This window comes from Ischnura elegans, chromosome 9 (assembly GCF_921293095.1).
Source record: "Ischnura elegans chromosome 9, ioIscEleg1.1, whole genome shotgun sequence".
Taxonomy (NCBI): Eukaryota; Metazoa; Arthropoda; class Insecta; order Odonata; family Coenagrionidae; genus Ischnura; species Ischnura elegans.
The window spans coordinates 110,934,919-110,942,900 of NC_060254.1; the positions used below are offsets into that span (position 1 = coordinate 110,934,919).

Here is a 7,982-nt window from a genome sequence, read left to right on the forward strand (position 1 = left end):
CCAAATGATTTTTAATGTAAGAATACATCAAAGCACTGCAGGAACAAGTGATTTTGAACGCGCACGGGTGCAAAGTTACACCAGAGGATGAATTTCCCTATGAAAAATATTTGACTTAGCCGGGATTCGAACCCGGATGTCCCGATTGCCGGTCAGGTGTGTTGGCCAGTTTCATTACCAAGCCATTTTCTCAGAGGGAACCTGGGGATGCGATGGGTTATCACGAAGTTCGGTCTGAGAAAATGGCTTGATAGTGTAACTGGTCAACACTCCTGACCGACAATCGGGAGATCCGGGTTCGAATCCCGGCTAAGTCAAATATTTTTTCACGGGAAACTACATCCGTTGGTGTATTTAAATATATCGTTTTACTTTTCCCTAACCCCTAGTTATTTCTAAAAAGTAATTGTTAAAAATCACGAAATGGTGTTTTTTAATAAATCAAGAATGATTTTCATAACGCTAGAGTGACAAGAAAATATTTTGAATAATGACAGTAACTAATCAATGGTTATACAACTTAGAATATTTTTAATTACTTGCAGCCTATCAAACTCTGTTGGGTAAGAAATTTTAATCAGTAATTTGTAATCAAATTTTAACGGAATAATTATTTTTTTTGAAATTATTAATGCAAAGTCAACTCAAAACTTTATCTAGACTCATTGTCTTGAAATTTCGTGGTAATGTTCCCAAAGGCATGGGTGAGGGAATTGTGAGCCAGAATCCCTCATATCTGTATCCCTCTCCACTTGGCGGATAAGTGAGCGGTGGACGAAAGTCTCTCTTTGACATGCGGCTGAATCTTTTTCTCGTCGAGGACGTCGTGTTCCCCAGATTGCGCGCCCCCGGAATGTAGGCACCACGCACGCAATAAAACCTTTCCCTTCTTCACATTCCAACAACCTTTCCCCTCCTCTGTGACCTCGCATTCTGTTACAAACGCATGTAGCCTGGATCACTCATCACTTGACCACTTTCGAGTCTGAAGATTTCCTGGAGTACCGTTAACTGGGGTAACAATCGCCCAGCTTTTCATGATATCTTGGAAACATACCAACTTATTTATAATTTTAAAATTAATAAACAATGAGCGTAATTAAATAAAGTACAAGTAATTAAATTTATTGAAAAATAATTTACCTTAAATCTAGGCTGTTACTGAACTTGTTGTAACATCTAGGATTTGTTTTTTTTTTCAAAAATTTACCCCAATTCAAGTTAACTTTGGCCCAATATAATTAAAACATACAGTTCCAGTTCTAAACCATGAGCTTGAGCAGAGATACCCCATGAAATTGATCTTTTAGAGTACTGCTTTAGTGTTTCTTGATTTTAACCGGTAAATTAATTTCATTTGGGTAAAAATGAAAAACAAATAGCAACATTCCTGTTAGGAAAAACCATATTATAATGCAATGTACCAATGTATCTATAACCAGTTAGTGCTCCAAATTCCATCCTAGCCTTCATCAGAAAATTCATTAATATTCATCAGAAGAAGATTCATAACTGTCACTAGCTGACTAATGCAATAACTAAGCCGAAAATCAATGCAAATGGCAAAATATGATACAATGAATCTTTTTAAGTCTCTGGGCCAAAGTTACCCCAATTGACCGTACCAAAGTTCCAATATCATTTGCTGCATAAACAGTATGATGGAAATTCTTCATCACTGATAGAATCGAGTAAGAAGCACTGTTTGTATTTTAAGCATGAACATAGGGGGGAATGGGCGATAGTTGGGCCGCTTGAAAGCGTTCTAAACATGACTCAAAAGTGGGCCTAATCCAATATAAACATATAAATCTAGTTCTAAACCATGAGTGCGAGCAAAGATATCCCATACAATTGATCTCTCAATGTAGTGTTTTCAAGTGTTCCTTGATTTTAACCTATAATTTTTTTATTCGGGTCGCATTACGGATTTGATTCAAGAGTAGGTATGGCTAGATATTCTACCCGTCTTCAAGTGCAAGAACTAATTCCGCAGTATAATCCGCAGTAATTGTAAAATACAGAAATATGAATATTTTTACGCCTATGATCCAAGGCTACCTGGAAAGGGCCATGGTTACCCCAGTTGACGGAAACTATTGTTGAACTAAATTCTAAATGTAAATATCCTCATTATTATACGCAAAAGTTTTCGACAGTGTTATTGCCTCTGCCAACACTTTTTAGCGACCGAATCAAAAACCCGGGTCGCCCTGAAATCCGTTCCTTCTCGCGAGTGGTGGGAATTGGAGCGGTATAGTGGTGCTTCTAAGCTCTTGGATACGGAACAAAGGGGGCGTCCTTGTCGCTCACCGCTTAACTCCTTCGCCAGGGCGCTCGCTGTAGAAGACGGAACAGGGATTGGCTCCCATTCTGCTAATCACGGAAGAGGGCTGAATTGCCGTCGAGAAGTTCGCCCTGCACTGCACGCTCCCTCTCTTCCACGACTCCATCCTCTCTGGTCTTTCTCTCTCGCCGCCGTCGGGGTAATTGTGTTCATTATACCTTGTGGCTTGCATCGCGGCAGCGGTCGCTTTTCGCTTCCCTTTCCCTCCCATCCAGAGGAGAAAGTCGAGGATGTTGCTTCCAACTTCTCCCGTCAGAGGACTCTGTAAAGAGCATGGCGAAGAGCGGTAGCTATGCTCAAGAGAGCGGTGCACCCCAAGCGATTTCCTCCTCACTCTTAAAAATCTTTTATTTTTTCTCTACAACTTTTATTTCCACCAAATCTTCCACTTTTAAAAATATTCTTTTAATTTTTTTCTCAAAGTCTCCATCTTGAGATCTTTCCTCATTCACCGTGTATCTTCAGTTTCGCGGGATGAATCTCGAGTTTTTCATCAGGTTGGCGGACTCATGTATTCAAGTAAAGAGTGGAAGAGTGACCTCATAAGGGTGTACACTTCTGCGTATTCCGCGAAAAAAATGACCGTCAGCGCGTAAACAAAATACTAAGGAAGACGAATCTATCGTCAGAAGGAGTACGAGAAAAGGAAGATGGCGTTACACATATTTTGCGCGATTAAAGCCTGAATCACGCGTTCATTTTTTTCACGACCATTTCGAACGATAGCTCCACCGATCGCTCCAATGATGATGGAAAAATGGCCATTTCGCGCAATCATTTCGCGCGTTTGCTTCAGGGATGAAAACACCATCCCTCGGCGCCCACACTCACTCTGCACGCCCCTTTTTCCGTCGCTAAGAACGTCCCTGGTCCCGTCTTTTAACCAACCAGAACATACAGCCACAATTAAAAATTTCAACACCACGCTTGGCTTTCATAGAACGACAGTTAAAAATAAGGAAATTGAGGGAATAAGCGATGGAAAAAGGGACGGTGGGAATGACCGTGTGATTTTGATAATGATGGGTCTAGCGATCACTCTTGGTCATTATTATCCTGAAAATCTATCTAGCTGGAGCTATCAGTTTGAGGGATGGAAAAAATAAAAGTGTAATTGAGGCATTAGTTTTGGAACCGATAGAGAATCGGATCCTATTTGCTTAACTTAGATTCCTTACGAATGATTAAGAATATAGTTATTTCAGAGCATAACGGAGAGCATCATATTAGAACGGTGCCGTTATTTCAGGTTCGAAAAATATAAAAATAGACTTTTTGCCAAAGAGGTAAGTGTAGGAATTTGATATTCCCCCGGACAATGAATACCTTTATAAATGCTAAGTGGTCCTCTGGCACTCAAACTCCTCACACTCGCAACGTAATATTTAAATACTCCTAAACAGGCAAAAGGCTGGTGTCCTAACAGATTCCACGGTACGCGCATAGGCCGATGTGTTAAGCGACGTGTTACCGACTTAGGGAAGCGTTACACAGATGGTTAACGAATTAGGATGGTTGCCGCTAGAGACTCGGAGGCCACGCGCTAGGCTTAGATTGCTCGAGCAATCGGGAAATGATATCTTTCAGAGCGATAAGGAGAACATCATACTAGAACTCCACTTTATTTCCAGGTTCGACAGAAACGATAAATTAAGAGAGATATTTTGCCGAATGGATAGATATGGGAGCTCTTTTTCTCTTCAAACAATAAGGAACTTTAATAGGTGCTTGGCGGAATATCGTTATAGCATTTCCTTTTCATCTGTCTCAACGGCTTGTGTTCCAACTCCCCCTGCTGTCAGCTGAGGTGGCTTGCAAGGTACGAGGGTGGTTTGAAAAGTTCTCGGAATCACCACGAGTTGTCAGCGCTAGTGCAACGAACTTTTCACGTGATATCCATAGGTCTGTTTGCTCTAAACACATGCCACGTCAATGTTCGTGGAAAAGAACTGTGGCGGTGACGTGGCTTTTTTGTTGTTCCCGTATAGTGATTTGCAAAGATGGAAAAAATCGAGATTCGTGCAGTGATTAAGTACTTCGTAAAAATAGCTATGAAAGCAAAGGACATTCATGCCGGTTTCCAGAATACACTAGGGGACTCTGCTCCTTCATAGTCAACTGTTGCCAAGAGGACAAAAAAATTTAAATTTGGTCGGGGGAGCTTAGATGATGGTGCGGGCAAGGGTCGGCCAAGAAGTGTCACTACTCCAGAAATCATTGCAAAAGTGCACAAAATAGTAATGGAGGATCGCCGATTGAAAGTGGGTGAAATTGCTCTTGCTTGCCTGATGTCATGTAAAAGGGTATGTTATATTTTCACGGAAAAATTATAAATGAAAAAATTATCTGCAAGATGAGTGCCGTGACTCTTGACGCAGTACCAAAAACGCATGAGAATGGACATATCGGAACAATGTTTAACCCGTTTTAGGGAAAACGAACAAGTTTTTTTGCACCGGTTTATGACCAAAGATGAAACTTGGATCCATTACTATTCCCCAGAGACAAAAAACAGCCAAAGCTGTGGAAACATGATGATTATCCACCACCAAAGAAACAAAGACAATTCTTTCGACTGGAAAGGTCATGGCATCAGTGTTCTGGGATGTGAAGGGAATTCTGTATATAGATTGTCTCCCCACTAGGCAAACAATTACTAGGCAATACTATGCTAACCTCTTGGACTAATTTCAACAAAATATACGCGACAAAAGGCCAGGTTTAGCAAGGAAGAATGTCATCTTTCATCAATACAATGCGCGCCTGCACACATGTGCTGTCGCCATGGCAAAATAACACGAACTATGGTATTAATTGTTGCCACTTCCGCTTTATGCACCTGATGTGCCTCCGTCAGACTTCCATCTCTTCCCAAAATTGAAATTGCTTGATAGTGGACCTGGTGGATAAAATGATTTACTTCAAATGAAGAACTGATAGCCGGAGTTGACAACTATTTTGCAGGCCTAGAGAAATATCATTTTCTAGATGGGATCAAGGCACTAGAATATCATTGGACCAAATGTAGTAATCTACAAGGAGACTATATTGAAAAATAAAATAAGTTTCAGTGATGTAAGAACATTTTTTCTATTCCATTCCGAGAACTTTTCAAACCACCATCGTAGTATGTGGATGTAGCAGGTGTGTAGACGTGAGATGGAGATGGTGACCTCGTGAGAGTTATCCGAGCATTGCTACTTTGCAATATGCGAATAATTATTCTCTCCCCATGTATCGCTTATCTGCCTGTTTTTCCCAGAGTGAGCGCCACGACTAGATGTCACTGTGAATTGCAAATTAACCGAAGGCACAGGTGAGGATGATTCTAACAAGAGGAACCGGAGTCTACATTAATGGATTGAAAAATTCATTTGTTCCCTGTGGAATATCGTTTTTACTTTGATAAATTCAAGGTGGAATTCCTCCTGTTCCTGGAAATTGTTATTGTATTATTATTTTGGTGGTAAAACATCGGAATTTAATTTTTAAGAGTAGCTGGACATCTTATTGGAAGATAGGACTGCTCTGTATGGCGTTTCATTGGCACAGTGTTCTAAGGAATAAGCCAGCCAGTTTTGAAAAGCACTTGCTCTAACATTTTATGATAAAAAATGTAGTTGAATTGAATAACCGCCCACAGATTCGTCAAGTCTTGTCGGAATTCCTTCCGGTCTTATTCTTTGCATATCACCAAAGTTTCTCAAACGAATTAAACATCTTTTGAACAAAATTACAATTTCAATAAATGGGGAATATTTTTAAGAATTGAAGGGTGGAAAATGTTTGCTTTTCGTTTCGAGTTGGCGAGGAATAACCAACTGTTTGGATTATTATAACTTAGTTAAGTCATAATCTACTTATTTAATTACGTACCGGCACATTATTGATAGTTCCACAGTGTAACTGTTGGCAATGAGAATCAGGAAACAAAATAATAATGTGAATGTATTTTTCTTCATGTTTTAAAAATATAGTTTTTAGTATGTATTCAGAATCCATTTTAATTTACGTAAAAAATAATTTTTCCGGTAAAGAATATTTAAAGTTAAAAAAGTAATTTCAATTGTAGACAATGAAAGCAAAGCTTTTCTTCTCCCTCAAACTGAAGATCTACTAAAGAGTTACTGTTGTCTTCTTTAGAATGTTAGTAATGTATATACGTAGATCATACACGTTAAATGTAAGCAGTATATTCAATATCTTTTTATATTTATTTTTGTTTTTAGCTCTTTTTGTCGCCTTCTCCCTGCCTGACGGGGATGGGCAAAACAAAGCAACAGAAAAGAGAAAGTCTCTCGAAGTCGTGCGCAGTTGCCACATAGCGCATCGTGACTCACAGTACCCTAGCAGTTAATGAATCATTCGCTGGTTGCTTTAAAACGTTTACCTTTAGGGATGATTCGACTATTGTTGGTGCAGATTCCCTCGGTGAATCAAGCGTCCAAGAACGGGTTTTTCGGAGACGGAAGTCCAAATGGTATTGAGTGCAATTTGCTTTTTTCGCTGCGAAGCAGAAAAAAAGTATGGACAAAAGATATCCTGTGTATCAAACAGTGTCTGATTGTCTTGGTATCAGCTTGATATCAGTGAAAAGAGTCGCGGCTAAACAGAAGGATTATTCTTACCATCCGATTTTACCATCCGATAAAATTTACGCTATTATGGCTTAGAATTTACGTCGTAGAAAAGCATTTTGATGAAAGCTCAGCCCAACCTGACCTTAAGTTTACCTGAAGGGTGCAACAACGATACTTTCATCGTGCGAGTCGGTCATTTAAAGGAAGCGCGCCCTCTTGAGTCGGTGGCAACCACGCGCCTCTTTTCGCCTCCCCCTCCCACGACGGAGCTGCCGTTACGCGCATAGAAACATCTAGTTAAATAATAAGTGATATTGACGTTATTATTGATATTTAATATACATTTCATATGTGCTTGCATTACTAACATTTTACGGAAGACAACAGTACCAATCAATTTTCAATTGACTCACTGGTTTCGAAGTTAGCAGAGGTTTGCGTTGTTTACAACAACTCCGTTAATTTTTGTGGTATAAACTATTTGTTTTCGGCAAACTGCTAATAATAGATGTGGCTTCTTTATATCAAAATTGCAAGTTATAGGAACGAAAACTACGGGAATGCCAAGCGCTCAAAGTTGGGCACCTTGATTTTACGCGCAAAAAACGGGTACTTTTTCGAGAAAAAATTAAGTACAGGAAATACTATTGAGCTGAAGAATTTTTAAAGTACATGATATAACGTAGAACTAAATTCTCTCTCGTAGGCTTTTTATTGCATTGAAATCAATTGCTTCATTTAGACGCTAGAGCTCCTCAAACTCGAGTATCTTGCTTTTTTTTACAGACAGTAATTATATTTTTGGGTGAGCTAGTTTTAAGCTGTGATCGAAACAGTAATTGGGCTGTTATTTAATTCAATGCGAAGTTTTCGAATATTGTGCAGGATTATTCTAGAATAATCCATTAACCTTGAATAAACAGCACGAATGGAATTTAGGCTATTACAACTTTTATCTCATTACTACCTATTTCAAGAAGTGGTCTTCCTAAGCGTTTCCCCTCAAAAGGCCGTATTCATTGTAAATGCGCTTATCGTTGGACATCTTCTCTTTT

The 7,982-nt window shown here is 39.4% G+C and overlaps 1 non-coding gene across 1 annotated transcript; it reads left to right on the plus strand.

The window, feature by feature from the left end:
- Positions 1-244: 244 nt before the first annotated feature.
- Positions 245-317, plus strand: Trnav-gac. Its single transcript has one exon. It is a non-coding gene; the product is annotated as a tRNA-Val (tRNA).
- The last annotated feature ends 7,665 nt before the right edge of the window (positions 318-7,982 follow it).